At 37.3% G+C, this 20,454-nt stretch overlaps 1 protein-coding gene, 1 non-coding gene and 1 pseudogene across 9 annotated transcripts in view; 2 read left to right on the top strand and 1 right to left on the bottom strand.

Annotated features, from left to right (window-relative positions):
• Positions 1–20,454, bottom strand: part of ZNF644 (zinc finger protein 644) — a 98,281-nt gene that overhangs the window by 40,649 nt on the left and 37,178 nt on the right. The gene's annotated exons all lie outside the window — the stretch shown is intronic.
• Positions 3,102–3,173, top strand: TRNAS-GGA. Its single transcript has one exon. It is a non-coding gene; the product is annotated as a tRNA-Ser (tRNA).
• LOC120856876 lies at positions 13,888–14,415 on the top strand (annotated as a pseudogene).

Here is a 20,454-nt window from a genome sequence, read left to right as displayed (position 1 = left end):
GCACCTGTTGTGGAAAACCATCTGGGTTCTTAAAAAAAGGTTAACACAGAGTCACCACATAACCCAGCTATTCAACTCCAAGATAGATATCCAGGAGAAGTGAAATTTACATACACACAGAAAACTGTACATGCACGTTTATAGCATCACTATTCATAACAGTCAAAAAAACAAACAGTGCATACTACAACTTGGATGAACCCTGAAAATATGCTAAGTGAAATAAGCCAGACATCAAGAATCATTCTACGATTCCTTTCATTTGAAATAGTGAGAATAGGCAAATCCATAGAGACAGAAAGTAAAAAGTATGTAGTGATACTGGAAGGAGGGAATTGGAAATGATTACTTAACGAGTACAGGGTGTTGAAACACCTTTAAAATGACAGAGCTGGTGATTGCATAACACTGTGAATATACTAAATACCACTGAATTGTGCACTTAAAATGATTAATCGTATGTTATGTAAATTTCACCTGAATTTAAAAACAGAGAGCAGTCATAATCGGAGAAGGCAATGGCAACCCACTCCAGTACTCTTGCCTGGGAAATCTCATGGATGGAGGAGCCTGGTAGGCTGCAGTCCGTGGGGTCGCAAAGAGTTGAACACGACTGAAGCAACTTAGCAGCAGCAGCAGTCATAACATGTGCCCATGTTCTGAAAAGATCTAATTTAGAGCAGACTTCTATTTCCTTAGATCTTCTCTATAATTACCCAACCAAAGTCCAATCCTATAATAGTTTCTTATACCCTCTTAAAAAGACAGCCCCAAATTCCCTTTAGTATGAGGAATCTCTCATTTCAACAAACAAAAACCATGTTCAACTACAGGTTTTCTTTGCTGGTCCTTTTGGTTGGAAGGTCTTGATGAGACTAGCAACTAATTTCTCAACAGAAATAACGGAAGCCATAGCACAAGGGATGACAGCCTAGTTAAAAGAAAATAATTACCAACCTAGCAGTCTGCTGCTGCTGCTGCTGCTGTTCAGTTGCTGCAGTCGTGTGCAGTCGTGTCCAACTCTGTGCGACCCCATAGACGGCAGCCCACCGGGCTCCCCTGTCCCTGGGATTCTCCAGGCAAGAACACTGGAGTGGGCTGCCATTTCCTTCTCCAATGCGTGAAAGTGAAAAGTCAAAGTGAAGTTGCTCAGTCTCATCCGACTCTTCACCACCCCATGGACTGCAGCCCACCAGGCTCCTCCGTCCATGGGATTTTCCAGGCAAGAGTACTGGAGTGGGGTGCCACTGCCTTCTCTGAACCTAGCATTCTAACCAGTAAAAAAAAAAAAAAAATTATCATTCAAAAGTGAAAGTGAAATACAAAACATGACCAGAAAACAAAAATGAGAATTTCCTAGCACAAATCTATATCAAAGTATATACTAAAGGGAGTGTTCAAAAAAGGGAAATGACTGCAGACAGATAAATCTAAACTAGATTTAAAAGCTAAAATCTAAAATGATACAGTCTCATGTGCTTAAAATATATATGCAGTTGAACACAGAGGAATATCATAGCAAATAAGAGCAAGAGGTGACAAGGTGAGTAATGGAATTCCTCACATTATCTGAAAAGATATAAGGTAATTTAATTAGACTCTTAGGTCAAGGATACATGTTGCAATCTCTAGGGCAGCAGCTCCCAAAGGCATGCTCTGTGGACCCCTGAGTATTTCTATCAGGAGATTCTCAAAATCATAACTATTTTCATAATACTAAAGATGTTATTTTACTTTTTCTTTTTCTTTTTTTTTTTTGAAACTGCTAGACCTTCTGGACAATCAGAGAAAGAAATGACCATCAAATATTTTACTTTTTCATTCTCATTCTCTCACGGGTGTACAACAGTTTTCCAGAGTCTATATATGATAGACTTCTGATAACCCAACAGATAAAGCAGAAGCAGGTATGAAAATCCACTTTCTTTCATTAAGCTAGACAAGAAAGCAATTTGAAATAAAAAAAATGTACCTTTCTCACTAAATTTTATTTTAGAATGTGTATTTTTCACAAAATTGTATTATTTATGTTAGCATTTAAAGGGACATTCTTGCTCTCCAAAACGAACCATTACCTGGCCCTAAATGTTAACTGTGCCAAAGTTGAGAAACACTGATACAATCACATTAGAAAAATTTTTTAGAGTTTAAACGGATCTTAAGAACACAGGGTTTGAAACTCAATGACCTAATAAATTAAAGAATAATATGACATTCATGGATTGGAAGATTTAGTAACATAAAGATGCCAACTCTTTCTCAATTCAATTTCTGTAAAACTGATTATTATTATTTCTGTAAAACTGACAGCAAAAATGTATATGGAACTCCAAAGAGCCAAGAAGAACAAGGTAGGAAAACTTGTCTTACAGAACATAAAGACTTGTTATAATGCTATGTAAATTAAAACAGCATAGTTTTGGTGCAAGGGTAGATAAAGTAGACCAATGGAAAATGAAAAAAGAGCCCAGAAACAGACTCATACATATATGGGCATTTGATCCACGAGAAAGGTAGTATTGCAGAGCAGCTGGGAAACAGTCTTTTCAACAAATGGTGCTGCATAAAATATATATCCATAAGAAAAAGAGAAAAGGTGACCTCTATACCTCATATAATACTCAAAATGAATTCCAGGTATCAGATAAATCTAAGTGCATCATAAACAATATACAAAATAATATACAATAATCAATTCTAGGTAGAAAGTAGAAACCAAAATAGTAGAGCCTCTAGGACAATGTCCCTCAACCTCGGGACTACTGACACTGTGTAGAATATATAGCATTCTGTGGATTGCAGAATGTTTAGTAGCCAGCCCACTAGATGCCTGGAGTACTCCACCCACTCAGCTGTGAAAACTAAAGTCTCTGAACACAGCCAAATATCCTACCCAGGGCATGAAAGGTGTGGGATGAGGGTGGGGGGAATTGTCTCTATTGAGAACCAGTTCTAGAAGATAACATAAGATAATATCTTCATATTCTTGGAGCACAGAAAGTCATCTTAATTAGACACAAGGAACAGTGACTATACATGAAGACAATGATAAAGTGGACTATATTAAAATTAAGACCTTCCTTTCATTAAAGGAAAGGGCTTCCCTGGTGGCTCAGAGGTTAAAGCATCTGCCTGGAATGCGGGAGACCCAGGTTCGATCCCTGGGTCGGGAAGATCTCCTGGAGAAGGAAATGGCAACCCACTCCAATACTCTTAACTGGAGAATCCCATGGAGGGAAGAGCCTGGCAGGCTACAGTCCACGGGGTCACAAAGAGTCGGACACGACTGAGTGACTTCACTTTCACTTTTCATTAAAAGGTAACATTAAGAGGGTGAAAATCAGGAAAATGGATATATCTTTCTAACAAAGGATTTGTATCTATCTAGCATATATAAAAAGAAAACCTCCTAAAAACAGAAGGAAAAGAACAGAAACTCCAACAGGAAAAAGAGGCATTCATATTCATAGAATATGTAACTCGTATAAATCAGTAATATAGAGAACTCAATAGTAACAATAATAAAAAGGAAGCTGTCCAAGCAGCCAATAAATTTAAGAAAAAGTACTCAATCTCATTTAGAATCACAGAAATGTATCCTACAAAAGAACTAAAATTAAAGAGGCTATTAATGCTAAGTGTTGGTGAGACTACAGAGAAATAGGAACGTTCATATTCTGTTGCTGGGATAGGTAGGAACAATGACTCTGAAAACAATCCTTATATTATCTTCTAAATTTGAACATATACACACAAATGACCCAGCTCTTCTACTGGTATATACTACTGGTACATACCCCACATAAATGTTGCACATGTACCCCAAGAAACATTTGTAAGAATGTTCATGACAGCATTATCTAATCCAAATGTCCAACAGTAAAAAAGATGGTGATTGGACAGTATGAGGGAGCTACAGCCATATATATCTGATAACATACATGAATCTCCTAAACATAACAGAAACAACATAATACTATATAATTCTATTTTTATAAAACTCCAAAAACAGGTTTTTAAAAAGTTATATTTTTTGAAGCCAGGTAGTGGTTACTCCAAGAAATAGGAAAGGGAGAGTGCTTGGGAAAGGAAGCATAGGAGGCTGCAGGCAGTATTCAATTTCTTGAATCTATAGTGGTCATAGTGTTTACTCTGTGATGATTTAATCAGCTGTAAACTTTGTACAGTTTCCTTTATGTATTACATTTCAATTTTTAAAAACACATGGAGGGTGGGGAGGAATTCCCTGGTGGTCAGTGGTTAAGACCTGCCACTTTCACTGAGAGGAGCAAGGGTTTGATCCCTAGTCAGGGAACTAAGATCTAGCAAGCTGCACATGTGGCCAAAATATAAAAGACGTGGGGCTTTATCTTTTATATGCTGTACATGCAACCCACAAAACAATAATTACACAAATATTTTAGCTATTACAGTATTACATATCAATTATTTAAGAGTAAAAATCATGTCTGGAGACATCATAACCTTCCATATCTTACACGTCAAGATCCTTTGCCTAATTAAATAAAACAAATAAAACATATTAAAAAGGACTGCATGAGTTTTTAGTATGTTGAAGGGAGACAAAATATATTTGTTTTCCTATGTCATTTATTTTGATCACCTAAAAAAATCTAATTTCTTAGTTTTACATATGACAAAATAAAATACGTGTCTTGAAAATATTAATATTAAAGGAAAGTTGAAGATGTTTGCTTTTTAATATTAAAAATATATTTTTATAACATTTAAATACATAGAGGTTTAAGGCAGAATATAAATAATGCCTGAGCTAAAGGAGACTTCTATCAAAAATTTGCATGCTTCCCTCACCATCAAACTAAGACTTGGGTTGTTTTTATATTCCATACAACATTTTAATAAAATGTAGTTTTACAACACCAATTATTATTTTATTTACAAAATAAGAATTAAACATTTATAATATTAAGTTGCTTAGTATCAAACAGAGCCCCTCTGAATTTAATCATTTAAATGAAACTGCACACAGCACACAATCTGATCAATTTTAAGCCAAGTAGTGCCACCAAGTGGTAGCAAATTCTTTTTTCAAAACGCCACTCTGAAGCAATAGAAAATGTTATACTGGAATATAATACTGGTATGGAAAAATCAATCTTAATAAAGTAAATAAGACCGTGAAATACCTTAGTATAAAAGTTTAAAAACAAAACAGATCAATCTTTCAAGAAAAAAGTTGTATGTATTACTGCAATGGTCTTACACTTTCAAAGTTGTATTTTTCACAGAAAGTAAGGAACTGTGAATATAGGGCTGCAGACTTCCCTTGCTGTTGCTTCTTAAAAATTTTTATTGGAGTAGAGTTGATTTACAATGTTGTGTTAGTTTCAAGTGTATGTTGCTTGTTTTTTAATTCCATATTTTCTTAAGAGACTTACATTGCTCTAGAAACTAACAAAAACACAACCAGTAAAAGACCTGACATTGACATTGAAGTTGCTCAGTCGTGTCCGACTCTTGGCGACCCCATGGGCTGTAGCCTACCAGGCTCCTCTGTCCATGGGATTTTCCAGACAAGAGTACTGGAGTGGGTTGCCATTTCCTTCTCCAGGAGATCTTCCCAACCCAGGGATCGAACCCAGGTCTCCCGCATTGTAGGCAGACGCTTTACCGTCTGAGCCACCAGGGAAGTCTTAAAAGACCTGAAGGTTTCATAATCTGCTACCCTGTGATTCTGGACTTTCAGTACAAACTCCCTCCCCTCCAGGTAAGGGAGTTGGGGCTGAAAGATGGATCCAAAGTAACGGTGACTGATTTAATCAATCATGCCTATGTGATGCAGATTCCGGAAATACACACAAGGATGAGGTAGAGAGCTTCCAGGCTGTTGAACACATGGAGGTGCTGAGAGCGGAGCAGCTAAAGCATGGAAGCTCTGTGCCCCTTTCCCACATACCTTACTCTATGCATCTTTTCCATCTGGTTGTTTCTGAGTTGTATTCTTTTATAATAATCTAGTAATCTAGAGAGTAAATAGACTTCCTAAATTCTGTGAGCCACTCTAACAAATTAACTGAAACCGAAGGAGGGGGTCCTGAGAAGCTCTGATTTAGAGCCAGTTGGCCAGAAGAACAGGTAAAAACCTGGACTTGCAACTAGCATCTGAAGTCCAAGGACAGAATCGGGATAACCTCCAATCTGTAATCAAACAGTCCGCAGCAGAGATGACAACCTGGGCTTGCAACTGGCCTCTGAAGTGTGTGTGTGTGTGCTGGGCAGAGGGAGAGTAGTCCTGTAGGACTAAACTCTTACTGTAGAATCTGATGCTATCTCTGGGTAGATAGCGTCAGGACTGAATTGAATTGTAGAACAATAACTGGTGTCTGGAGAAATGCTCGGTGGTATGGGGAAACCCCCTCCCCACACACTGGAATTAAGTCCAGAATTTTAATAATACTATTTTAATTTCATGAACTATTACTAGCAAAAGAAATAATTAAATTTTAGTATAAAGTTAATGTTTAAATATCAAAGTGATAAGTTCTTGTCCAACCCAATAATAATGCACTTAGTCCTAGACCACATCTCCCCAACACTCTCCATTTTCTCACTGTACCTCACCTACACTGGCCTTCTTATTATTCCCTGACCAGGCCCAACATACTTTGCACTTAGCACTTAATGTTCTCTGCCTGAAGTTCTTCCTCCAAATATATGTGTAAATCCATTTCTTCAGTTCCAGTCATCTCCTTCTCAGTTCTTCTTAGATCATCCTTAATAATACAGCACTCTTAGTCACTCTTTATCCCCTTATCTAATTTTACTTTTCTTCACAATACTTAGGGCTTTCCTGATAGATCAGTTGGTAAAGAATCTGCCTGAAGTGCAGGAGACCCTGGTTTGATTCCTGGGCTACCTGTTCCAGTATTCTTGGGCTTCCCTTGTGGCTCGTAAAGAATCCAGCTGCAATGTGGGAGACCTGGGTTTGATCCCTGGGTTGGAAAGATCCCCTGGAGAAGGGAAAGGCTACCCACTCTAGTATTCTGGCCTGGAGAATTCCAGGTATTGTCCATGGGGTCACACAGTAGGCCATGACTGAGCGACTTTCACTTTATACTTCTTCATACGTACATCACCATACTTACAAATACCTGAAAAATTATACAGTTATTTGACTATCTGTTTCCTCTTCCCCACTGAGGGTAGAGGCTAATGTTCCCTGGCATCTAAAACAGTCCTTGAAGTGACTACTTTGTGGTCTACCATAAGCAGAATTTTACAATGTTAATGGGTCTGTGCCTTCTAATTGGACTTGTTGGTTCATTTCTAACGAATTCTTCACACATATAGGCAAAATGATCTTTTCAAGTTTATTACTCTTCTGTGGAACATGACATTTTCCCCTCTACCAGGACATAGTCCCAAATCAGCTAAAATGGCTACACTGGGTCCTGCCTGTTTCCAGTTCTGTCACACACTCTCCTCCTAACAGTTCTTTGGGATTCAACCACACTGGCCCTCTCAAATTTCCCAATATCTTCCATCTCATCACAGGACCTCTGCAGATGCAGTTTCTTTGGTCTTGAATTCTCTGCTCTCCCCCACCAAGCACATAAATTTAATTAACCTTAGCTCATAATCTTCTTTCAGATCAAAGCTCTAAATATCACTTACTCTAGGAAGTTTTCCTCAAACACTCTATGTCAAGTTCCTTTATCATATGCTTTTGAAGAACTGATCCTTTCAGAGCACTAATGTCTTTCAAATATTCTACTGATTATGGTATAGCCCCCACTGAACTGAGGCAAGAGAATGTGCATCACGTCTCCTGTTATATATGCTGTGTTTTTAAACGAGAAGGTGCAGGAATACTGTTAAAGAGATACAGACAAAGCAAGCTAACTATAAGTGAACAATAAAGTTTCAGCAATCAATTTCGGAAATTAAAGCAAATTTTCTTTTTATTAACTTCAATTCTCTTCTCTAGTCATATTGCATGTTTCTAGGTAGACTCTCCCTGGCCATCATTGTGTACACAAAAGATAAAACCCTTACTGAATATTTCTACTAACAATTCTACCGTTTCAACTAAACATGAATAATATAAATCTCCACAACATATACTGCCCTATCATTAGCTTTCAGGTGCCTCAGTTCAGTTCAGTTGCTCAGTCGTGTCGGACTCTTTGTAACCCCATGAATCGCAGCACGCCAGGCCTCCCTGTCCATCACCAACTCCCGGAGTTCACCCAGACTCGTGTCCATCGAGTCAGTGATGCCATCCAGCCATCTCATCCTCTGTCGTCCCCTTCTCCTCCTGCCCCCAATCCCTCCCAGCATCACAGTCTTTGCCAATGAGTCAACTCTTCGCACGAGGTGGCCAAAGTACTGGAGTTTCAGCTTTAGCATCATTCCTTCCAAAGAAATCCCAGGGCTGATCTTCAGAATGGACTGGCTGGATCTCCTTGCAGTCCAAGGGACTCTCAAGAGTCTTCTCCAACACCACAGTTCAAAAGCATCAATTCTTCGGCGCTCAGACTTCTTCACAGTCCAACTCTCACATCCATACATGACCACAGGAAAAACCATAGCCTTGACTAGACGGACCTTAGTCGGCAAAGTAATGCCTAAATAGTAACTATCTCTGGATTGAATTGTATAAATCTGGCATATGGTACAAACATTTACTGTTTCCTTATGACAATATAATAAATGGTAATAGGTCAAAATGCATTTTTAAAACAAATTTATATCATAAATGATATAAAAGACTACAACTCTCTCGCAGATTAAAGTACTTTGTTCTAAGTCCTTTAATATACCTCTCAGATGACACAGATGCATACCTATCTACCAGAGATAACTGCAAGGTACATATCTGACTTGATGCCTTATATCTTGTTATTACACTCTAGGAGAATGGTTAAAAATTCGTTTAAAAAATCCAAGTAATTTCACTTAGCTCTTTAATTCAGTTATAAAACAGAACATTTGGAACTTACTGTTACAGACTAAATTATGTCTCTACCCCACCTTCCTCCATCATATACTGAAGCCTTAAGCCCTAATATCTCAGAATTTAGCCATATTTGGAGACAAGACCTTTAAAGAGGTAAGTAAGTTTAAAAGAGGTATCAAGGATGACTCCTAATTTAATATGGTGGTGTCTTTATGAAGAAAGATTAGGACGCACAGAGAGACATCAAAAATGTACTGCCCACAGGAAAACAAAAAGGAATCCCTAAAAAACTGTACTTATGTAAACCATAAGGCAAGAAAAGAAAGAACAACCTGAGAAAACATATCAAAAATTACTTCACATGTAAATAATCTAAATATATCAGTTAAAAGAAAGAAAATGACAGATTAAAAGAACCACAACCCTACTATATGCAGCTTACAAGAAACTCATTTCAAATTCAATGACATAAGTAGGCTGAAAATAAAAGAATGGAAAAAGATATGCCATGCAAACATTAATAGCTGGTAAAATATTATCAGAACAAAGAAAATTACCAGTGATCAAGAAAACACTAAATAATAATAAAATGATCAACCCACCAGGAAGACAATGATCCTAAATGTGTATATACCAAACAACAGAACCTTGAAATACACTAAACAAAAACTGACAGACAGGAAAGAGACAATCCATAATGGTTGTAGAGACTTTAACACTCTTCGCCCACAACTGATACAACCACTAAAAAGAAAATCAGCAAGAATAAAAACACTCTGAACACAATCAACCAGTAGGATCTAACTGACACACTTAAAACACTACCAAACAACAGAGAAATACATATTTTATCCAAGTGGCTATGAAACATTTATGAAAATAGACAATATCTTCAGCAATAAAATAAACCTGAACAAATTTAAAAGACTGGTAATCAAACTAGAAACTAGTTCCAGAAAAATAAAAGGAAAATCCCGAATAACTGAAAACTAAACAAAATACTTCTAAATAATCCATGGCTCAAAAATTATCAAAAAAAACTTAAAAAGAGAACTTAATGAAAATAGAACTTGCCAAAATATGAGATGCAGCTAAAGCACTGCTGACAGAGATATTTAAATTTATACCATGAACTGCTAAATTTTAAAAGAAAAAGGACAGAAATATAAATCCAAAGCAAGCAAAAAGAAGAAAATAATAAATATAACAGCAGAAATAAATGAAACTGAAAATGGAAAAATCACTGAAACAAAAAGCTAGTTATACGAAAAAAATCAATAAAATTAACAAATTTCCAGCAAGAATGATAAAGATTTTTAAAAGACAAAAATGATCAATTTAATAATGAAACAGGAGATAATACCATATACCCTACAGACACTATAACAATTAATAAGGGCGTACCAGCATATTAAAAAGCAGAGACATTACTTTGTCAACAAAGGTCCTTCTAGTCAAGGCTATGGTTTTTCCTGTGGTCATGTATGGATGTGAGAATTGGACTATAAAGAGGTCTGAGCGCAGAAGAATTGGTGCTTTTGAACTGTGGTGATGGAGAAGACTCTTGAGAGTCCCTTGGACTGCAAGGAGATCCATCCAGTCCATCCGAAAGGAGATCAGTCCTGGGTGTTCGTTGAAAGGACTGATGTTGAAGCTGAAACTCCAGTGCTTTGGCCACCTCATGCGAAGAGCTGACTCACTGGAAAAGACTCTGATGCTGGGAGGGATTGGGGGCAGGAGGAGAAGGGGACGACAGAGGATGAGATGGCTGGATGGCATCACCGACTCAATGGACATGGCTTTGGGTGGACTCCGGGAGTTGGTGACAGACAGGGAGGCCTGGAGTGCTGCAGTTCATGGGGTCACAAAGAGTCAAACACGACTGAATGACTGAACTGAACTGATGAAGAACTTTACAAAACTAACTTTAACAATTTGATGAAATAAGTCCAATATCTTGAAAAACCAACATACCATAACTCATTCAATATGAAATTAATTTTAAATAGCCCAACAGCTTTTAAGGGCATTGCATTTAAATTGTAAAATTCCCCAAAAAGAAACTTCTAGGCCAAGATTTCACTGGAGACTTCCAAACTGGAAAATTAATTTAAATAACACTGGAGACTTCCAAATTGGAAATTTATTTTAAATAACATGAACATATCAACTGAAAACCTGACACTCATTCATGGTAAGAATTTTCAGCATGTGGAATAAAGGGAGACTACTTCAATTTGAAAAAGAGCATCTAAGAACACCTACAGCTAACATATACTTAATGGTACAAAGCCTAAGGGCTTTCCTTCTAAAATCTTCTAAACCAAGAATGTCCAATCTTACCACTCTAATTCCACATATCTACTGGAGTTCTAACCACTGCAAAAAGGCAAGAAAAGGAAACAAAAGCATATACATTGGCACGTAACACCTCAATGCCTACACAAAAAATTCCAAGAAGCAGACAAAAAAAACTTGTGGATCTAAGAAGTGAGAATAGTGAGGTCACAGAATAGAAGATAAAACACACACAAATCAATTGCAGGATGTTAGTTAAAATAGAGTGATAGCTAATTTTATGTCAACTTGGCTGGGCCATAGTGTCCAAATATGTGGTCAAACATCATTCAGGAAATTTCAGTGAATGTTTTATATATGAAATTCACATTTAAATTGCTATACTCTGAACAGACTATCTTCCATAATATGAGAGGGTCTGATGGGGGAGCCTGGTGGGCTGCCGTCTATGGGGTGGCACAGAGTCGGACACGACTGAAGCGACTTAGCAGGAGCAGCAGCATCTAATCAGGTCAAGGCCTGGATAGAATGAAAAACTGACTTCCCTTGAGCACTAGGGAATTCTACAGCACATGGCCTTCAGACTTGGGCTCCAACATCTGCTCTTTCCTGAGTCTTTAGCCTGAAAGTCTTCAGATTTGAATCGTAATATTAGTGCTTCCCTAGGTGTCCAGTCTGCTAGCCTACCTTATAGACTTTGGACTTCCAGCCTCATTTTCAAATGAGCTAATTTCTTGAAATAAATCTCCTTCCATACACACACACACACACTCTCTCTCTCTCTACTGGTTCTGTTTCTCTGGAGAATTCTGATGAATACAGTAAGGAAATTCAACTCTGACAAATACAGTAAAGAAATTCAAGGGCCTGTCCTTTCAAAGAAAGATCAGAAGGAAAAATAAAATAAAATAAAAAACCCAAACTGTCAGAAACAACTTTTTCCAAACTCTGGAAAACAGTAAATGGATTGAAGCAATAAAGTGAATGCTGAATCAAGAAAAACCAATTTTAAAATGGTAGGAGACGGAGAACAAAATGGCAAACCACTCCAGTATTCTTGCCTGGAAAATCCCATGGACAGAGGAACCTGGTGGGTTACAGTCCATGGGGTCGCAGAGTCGGACACAACTGAGCTCACAAGCACAGATGGAGCATATCTGATACTGTAAGTTAGCTCTATGAACTTGCAGTACATCCTCTTCTAGCTCAGAGACATATCCAGAATTCTATTACATTAAAAAAAATGCTCCCAAATATCTATCTTTAGGATGACAAAGATAAAATAATGGCTCCTCAAACTCATGATATTTATTTCTTGTGAGTCAGTTCAACTGATCAACTGATTTTTAAATCAGGATTTTAATTTAAAATTAAAATCAATTATAAATTTAAAATTTAGAATAAAAATGATTTTTAAAAAATGGTAGGAGAGCTTTGTGACATTTAAACTTAGCTTAGCTCCAACCTCTTGCACAGCAAAAGTCAAAAAGACATTACTCAGCATTATTGTTCTGAGGACCTGGTTCTCCAAAGAATAGAGCAAACATTGTTCCAAAAGAGGATGTACAATTTGCTTTGGCCAGTCTAAGGGTTGGATAAAAGACTGAAGAAATGTCTATCTTTGTTTCATCTAACTCAAAAATGCCTCAAAACAGAAAAGCAGCAAATCAGAAGATGTTGGAAAGATTGGGAGGAAAAGCTGAAAAGAAATACATTGGTGAAGAGAGCTGTGAAAAGTCTGTGCATAAAACTGGGAATCCAAAAACTCATGCCAATGCCTAGAGCAGAATGCTAGTTCAGAAAAGACCTGAAAAAACCCTAAGCTTCCACCTCTAGCTAGTTTTCAAGCTCAATGGAACAAGAAGTGAAGGCTAATGCAGAGTTATAAGTAACCTGGCTAAGAATTGGAGAAGTATCTAAATATAAAGTCAATCTGCAATGACTGGAAAAAGTTTTATCTTCCTACATTTTTTTTTCTATTTTATTTTTTTCCCTTTTCTTGGTTCCAGGCATTTTAAGGAAATTTTTGTTGGACCAGCAGGTGACCGCAAACTAAAGGATCAGTGACTTCAGAGACACATGACAAAAATACAGTTAAAAATTTTAGAGAAATGATGTAAACCAAATTAAATAACAAGAAGCCATGAGAGAAAGGAACCTGATTTCTAGAGCTACCACATTATATTATTTCCAAAGTCCAACTTTCAAGAAAAAAATTACAAGGCATATTAAACAAACAAGAAAGTATGTCCCATTCAGAGGGAAAAAAATCAATAGAAATTGTTTATGAAGGAACTTATTGGACGAAATTTTTAAATTGGCAGTTGTAAACATGCTCAAAAAGATCAAAGAAATCATGGTGAAAGAACTAAAGGAAACCAGGAGAACAGTGTGTCAATATAGAGAATGTCAATAAAGGGAAATAAATAAAATAAATACTTATAAAAAGGAACTAAACAGGAAGTGCACTCGGCAGTCCTGTGGATCTGTCTCATTTCAACAGTGCTTAGACAAAGAGACCCAGGGATGCTCCTGTGCTCCAGCCTCTGAACACCCTCTGTTTTTCCATGTGTAACCTTCAGAAGCTGTCTGTGATCACCATGACCAGCCACCATTTTTTGAGCTTAACTCCTTATTACCAATCAACTATGAGTTCCCAGATTCATCAGAATTATTTCACTGAGGTGGAGTCTGCCTTCAACTGCCTGGTCAACACGCATCTGTGAGCCTCCTACAATTACTTCTCTCTTGGCTTCTATTTCGACTGAGAAGATATGGCTCTGAAGGGTGTGGGCCACATTTTTCACAAATTGGCCAAGGAGAAGCGGGAGTGCATGGAGCATTTCTTGAAAAGGTAAAACCAGCATGGCAGTTGCACCCTCTTTCTCAACTTGCAGAAGCCATCTCAAGATAAGTGGGGTAAAACCCAGGATGCTATGGAAGTTGCCCTTCTCACAGAAAAGAACCTGAACTAGGCCCTTTTGTATCTGTGTGGCCTGGGTTCTGCCCGTGCAAACCCTCACATCTGTGACTTCCTGGAGAACCACTTCCTAGAAGAGGAGGTGAAACTCATCAAGAAGATGGGTGACCCCCTCACCAACCTCTGCAGGCTGGCTGGTTCCCAGGCTAGGTTGGGTGAATATCTCTTCGAAAGGCTCACCCTCAAGCATGACTAGAAGCCTCTAGAGCCCAATGGCCTCTGAGGAGCTTCCCTCATGTCAGAGATGCTTGAAGGCCCTCTCTGCAGCCAGTAGGCAACATTTTAACACCCTGGAGCCCTCTCAAGCCTTGGACCAAATGGAAACAATAAAGCTTTTTGCAGCAAAAGAAAAAAAAAAAAAAACTATAAACCAAAATTCTAGGGCTGAACAATAATTAAATTGAAAAATTCACTAGTGGGCTTTCACAAGTAGATTTGAGCAAGCAGAAGAAACATACAGTGAATGTGAAAGTAGGTCAACTGAAATTATGCAGTCTGAGAAGTAGAAAAAAGAATAAAGAGAAATGAACTGCGGTTAAGAGACCCATGGACATTACCAAGTGTATCAACACATTTATAATGAGAGACAAAGAAGTAGATGAGACAAGAGGCAAAAAGAATATTTCAAAAATTAATGGCCATAAACATACAAAACCTCAGAAGCAATGAATTTAATCAAACAAGGAACTCAACAAAATCCAAACAGGATAAAAACAGAGATCAAGACAAAGTCATATTAATATAATACTGTCAAAATCCAAAGACAAGGAATGAATAATAAAAGCAGCATGGAGAGGCAGGGGTCATATACAAGAGGTCTATATTAAAATTAGAAGGTAATTCCTCATCAGAAACTATGGAGGCCAGAAAGCAATGACATGATATTTACGAAGTGCTGAAAGAAAATACTTGTCAATCAAGAATTCTATCCCCAGAAAAATTATACTTCAAAATTGAAAAAGGAGGTAAGACAGTTCAAGATTAAAAGCTGAGAAAGTTCATCACTGTTAGATCTACCCTATGAGATATGTTAAAGAGAGTCTTCCTTAATGTCTGGACTAAGAATTTTACATACAAACACTAGTTGATTATTCAGCAAACATTTATTGAGTTCCTCTGTGCTAAGAGCTGCTCCAGATGGTGAGTATACAATGGTGAACAAAGTAGGCAAAGTTCTACTGTGACATATACCTTTTTTCTTAACAATTTGCTGAATCACAATTAACCTAAAGACTTCATGACCATTTTAACCTAAACTGTTACACAGGCAGGAAAATACTTACATTATCAAATATCAGAATTCACATTTATGTATTAGACACTATTAATGGAAACCCAAGATTCAACATGTTTAATATATCCTTAAGCTGTTCAAGTATTTTTGGTAAGACTACTGCAATCAACAGTATGATTAATTGTTCATTAATGATATTAAATCTTATTTAATTAAGAATAAGCACAGACCAGAATCTCTAATAAAAATACCAGCTCATAAATTTATACAGAGCAAGTCATTTTCAAAAAATTTTAGGTCAACTGAATTATTTCACATACAAAGATGCTCTGCAGAGCTATCTTACAAAGAGATATCAAAATAAAAAATTAATTTGTGAGATATTATGAAAATTTAATGCTGATGACTCTCAGATCTCTTTAAGTAACAGGCCACTTGTAACTAACTGCTACATGACACTTCCACTCACATGTCTCGAGCTACTTAATGCTCTTCAAGCTCAATATAGCTAAAATTTCACTCTTATTCTCTATAAACCTGCTTTGTCTCCACAGTTCCTATCTGTGAATATTGTACTACTGCCAGGCCAGAAACATAGATAATATCCTCAACTCTTTCCTTACTCTCCTAGCACCAAAATTTCATTACAACTAAACACCAAAGTTGACTTATTTTCTCATCTAAATCTCTCTCAAATCGAATTACATCTTTTCCATTACCACCACTCTAACAGGAGAGCAGCCTCCCCCTACAAACTGGTCATTGTGATTCCAATCTAGTTTCTTCACTAATTTGTTCTCTATTTTAATTCTTCACATTTCAAAAACCCAGATCTGACCACAGCACTTCATCGTACTTAAAACTCCTTGAATAGGAGTCTGATAATCCAAATTCCTTAAAGTGATTTGTAAGACCCTCAATAATATAGCTCATGTAACACATATATGAAAAAATGTCCACGAGGTATCGGTAAACAGTCAGAAAACAATGCAGAATACATACCAGCCATTTATGGGGAGTATGGTGCTGAGTGAGAAGAGAGTTTAACTCCTTATTTTAAGCATTTCTGTACTATCTGCTCACATATATAAGCAAATGTGGCTTTTATATACAAAATAAAGCTCTGAAAATACTAAATGTTACTTAGCAATTTATCTGGAAAAGGTCTGATGTATATTATGCAATCTTATTTAGAATGAGAAACAATTTTATTAACTAAAAAGTTTTCTTTCTCACAGCACAACAATGGGAAGCACATCTACAGTGCTACTAAAGAAAGGAAGCACAGAAAGGTTAGTTACAGAAATAAAGCTAATATAAGACATTCATAAAGAACTTTAAATCTCTGGATTCAAGAATTACGCAAAATGAAAAAGCTTAGCACTATCTGACTGTGTTAAATATTGAAGTACAAAATGAAAAGGAAGAGTCTGAACCTGAGGGATGCCTATCAGCCTCTAAGAAAAGCTGGTCTAAAACCTCTAGAGACACATAAATCAAGCAATCTCAAGAGTAAACTTTTATCAATAACAAAACTAAACATACTTCACATTCAGGGTGAAATGAAAGAAACAGCCAAGGTTCTACATTCAATAAGAATCTATGTCTAAGAAAAATCCTTACAGGTAAGAAGACTGAAGGAACAGCATGAGATGGGGTATTGACCCAACCCTGTGTTCAAGCTTAATGGCAGAAGCTGCAGAAAGAGGAAGCAACAAATTGATCCCAGTGGGGGAGAACCTCTCCTTCCTCTGGACTTGCTAGAAGGCAATAAAACTTCAGGCATAATAACCCCCCAGGTGACTATGATAGCCAACCCAACTAGCCCAATTTCAAACCTCAATTAAGAAAACTAATGCAAAATGCTTTAATTTTTTTTTAAGTTTTATTTAACAAAGTAAAATGTTTATATAAATTACCAAATATAATGATAAGACAAAATTTTAAAAAATACTTCTCAGCAAATAACAAGCTTCCTAAGCCACAGGAATCAATAATGTTATTACAATTCCAGACTATGATTCAATTTTTTTCCTGCTCTCCAGTAGTTTTTTACCCTCAGGAACACGAGGAAAACTTTTCTTCACTTCTTAAAGATGTGATCAGGATTTCTAATCTTCTATTTGTATTAGTCTATCTAGTAGAAACTCACAAAGAAAATATTAGTAGCAAACACTCCAATTTCCATAACATGTATTAATGCCTTTATTTGGAAAGAAATGAACAATGACACTCAATATTCCTTAACATCTTGACTAAGAACATTATTAGCCATTTTATTCCAACTGGACTGAAAGAAGACTAGGAGGATATTTTACTTCTCTTTCCAAAATGCCTATCTTCAGGCATTGACTCCTTCTTACAGTCTAACAGCAACTGAAGTGCAACGCCTTCATCCCATTCCAGCCAGTTTTCTGAACGCTTATCTGTTAGAGAGAGAAATCTACTGGCTGTTCTGTGTGTAACAAATCACTAAGTTCACATAGCATTCTGACACTGTGCTACTAAGATAAATAAAATATAGATGGTTCAATTCAGTTCAGTTCAGTCGCTCAGTCATGTCCGACTCTATGCAACCCCATGAATCACAGCATGCCAGGCCTCCCTGTCCATCACCAACTCCCGGAGTTTACTCAAATTCATGTCCCTCAAGTAGGTGATGCCATCCAGCCATCTCATCCTCTGTCATCCCCTTCTCCTTCTGCCCCCAATCCCTCCCAGCATCAGAGTCTTTTCCAGTGAGTCAACTCTTCCCATGAGGTGACCAAAGTACTGGAGTTTCAGCTTTGGCATCATTCCTTCCAAAGAACACCCAGGGCTGATCTCCTTTAGAATGGACTGGTTGGATCTCCTTGCAGTCCAAGGGACTCTCAAGAGTCTTCTCCAGCACCACAGTTCAAAAGCATCAATTCTTCAGCACTCAGCTTTCTTCACAGTCCAACTCTCGCATCCATACATGACCACTGGAAAAACCATAGCCTTGACTAGGTGGACCTTTGTTGGCAAAGTAATGTCTCTGCTTTTCAATATGCTGTCTAGGTTGGTCATAACTTTTCTTCCAAGGAGTAAGCGTCTTTTAATTTCATGGCTGCAATCACCATCCGCAGTGATTTTGGAGCCCAAAAAGATAGTCTGACACTGTTTCCACTGTTTCCCCATCTATTTGCCATGAAGCGATGGAATCAGATACCATGATCTTCATTTTCTGAATGTTGAGCTTTAAGCTAACTTTTCACTCTCCTCTTTCACTTTCATCAAGAGGCTTTTTAGTTCCTCTTCACTTTCTGCCATAAGGGTGGTGTCATCTGCATATCTGAGGTTATTGATATTTCTCCTGGCAATCTTGATTCCAGCTTGTGCTTCTTCCAGTCCGGCGTTTCTCATGATGTACTCTGCATATAAGTTAAATAAGAAGGGTGACAATATACAGCCTTGACGTACTCCTTTTCCTATTTGGAACCAGTCTGTTGTCCCATGTCCAGCTGTAACTGTTCCTTCCTGACCTGCATATAGGTTTCTCAAGAGGCAGGTCAGGTGGTCTGGTATTCCCATCTCTTGAAGAATTTTCCACAGTGTATTGTGATTCACACAGTCAAAGGCTTTGGCATAGTCAATAAAGCAGAAATAGATGTTTTTCTTTACCTCTCTTGCTTTTTTGATTATCCAGCGGATGTTGGCAATTTGATCTCTGGTTCCTCTGCCTTTTCTAAATCCACCCTGAACAAATAAAATTTGGAAGTTCATGGTTCACATATTGCTGAAGCCTGGCTTGGAAAATTTTGAGCATTAATTTACTAGCATGTGAGATGAGTGCAATTGTGCAGTAGTTTGAGCATTCTTTGGCATTGCCTTTCTTTGGGATTGGAATGAAAACTGACCTTTTCCAGTCTTGTGGCCACTGCTGAGTTTTCCAAATTTGCTGGCATATTGAGTGCAGCACTTTCACAGCATCATCTTTCAGGATTTGAAATAGCTCAACTGGAATTCCATCACCTCCACTAGCTTTGTTCATAGTGATGCTTTCTAAGGCCCATTTAACTTCACATTCCAGGATGTCTGGCTCTAGGTGAGTGATCACACCATCGTGATTATCTGGGTCATGAAGCTCTTTTTTGTATAGTTCTTCTGTGTATTCTTGCCACCTCTTTTTAGTATCTTCTGTTTCTGTTAGGTCCATACCATTTCTGTCCTTTATTAAGCCCATATTTGCATGAAATGTTCCCTTGGTATCTCTAATTTTCTTGAAGAGATCTCTAGTCTTTCCCATTCTGTTGTTTGCCTCTATTTCTTTGCATTGATTGCTGAGGAAGGCTTTCTTATCTCTCCTTGCTATTCTTTGGAACTCTGCATTCAGATGCTTATATCTTTTCTTTTATCCTTTGCTTTTCAATTCTCTTTTCACAGCTATTTGTAAGGTGTCCTCAGACAGCCATTTTCCTTTTTTGCATTTCTTTTCCATGGGGATGGTCTTGACCCTCAAAGAAGTCACAGTCTAGTAAAGAAAACAGAGTACTGTGGAATGGACAAGTCTGGCTCAAACGACAAGATGATGCAATGCTGTGATGCTTGAGATGAACTATTTCAAGAGATAAGCTGACAACCAGGAGAAAATATATTGACAGTTGGGGAGACAAGAGGATGGGGGAACAATGACAACACATATATGAAACAAAAACTAAGAAAATAAACATCATGCTTAGTATTCAGATAATTCTAGAATAGCTGCAATGAGATAATTATATAACATGAGTTTACATTTTACTGTGCAGGTGATAGGGGACAAAGGAGGAGACAACTAGTAGAAAGAAAGCAATGTAGAAGTTGGCAAGTGAGGTCAGAAACATGGAGAAAACAAGAAACAAAATTATAGAGAAAACCTAAATTTATGTTAACACAATAGAATTATTACTTAGCAATAAAAAATAATAAACTACTAACACAACAACATGGATGAAACATTTATGTTGAATGAAAACAGCCAGATATAGGAGTATATATTAT

This window comes from Oryx dammah, unplaced genomic scaffold, assembly GCF_014754425.2.
Source record: "Oryx dammah isolate SB20612 unplaced genomic scaffold, SCBI_Odam_1.1 HiC_scaffold_28, whole genome shotgun sequence".
NCBI classification, from domain to species: domain Eukaryota; kingdom Metazoa; phylum Chordata; class Mammalia; order Artiodactyla; family Bovidae; genus Oryx; species Oryx dammah.
This window is presented reverse-complemented; position numbering and strand designations above follow the sequence as displayed.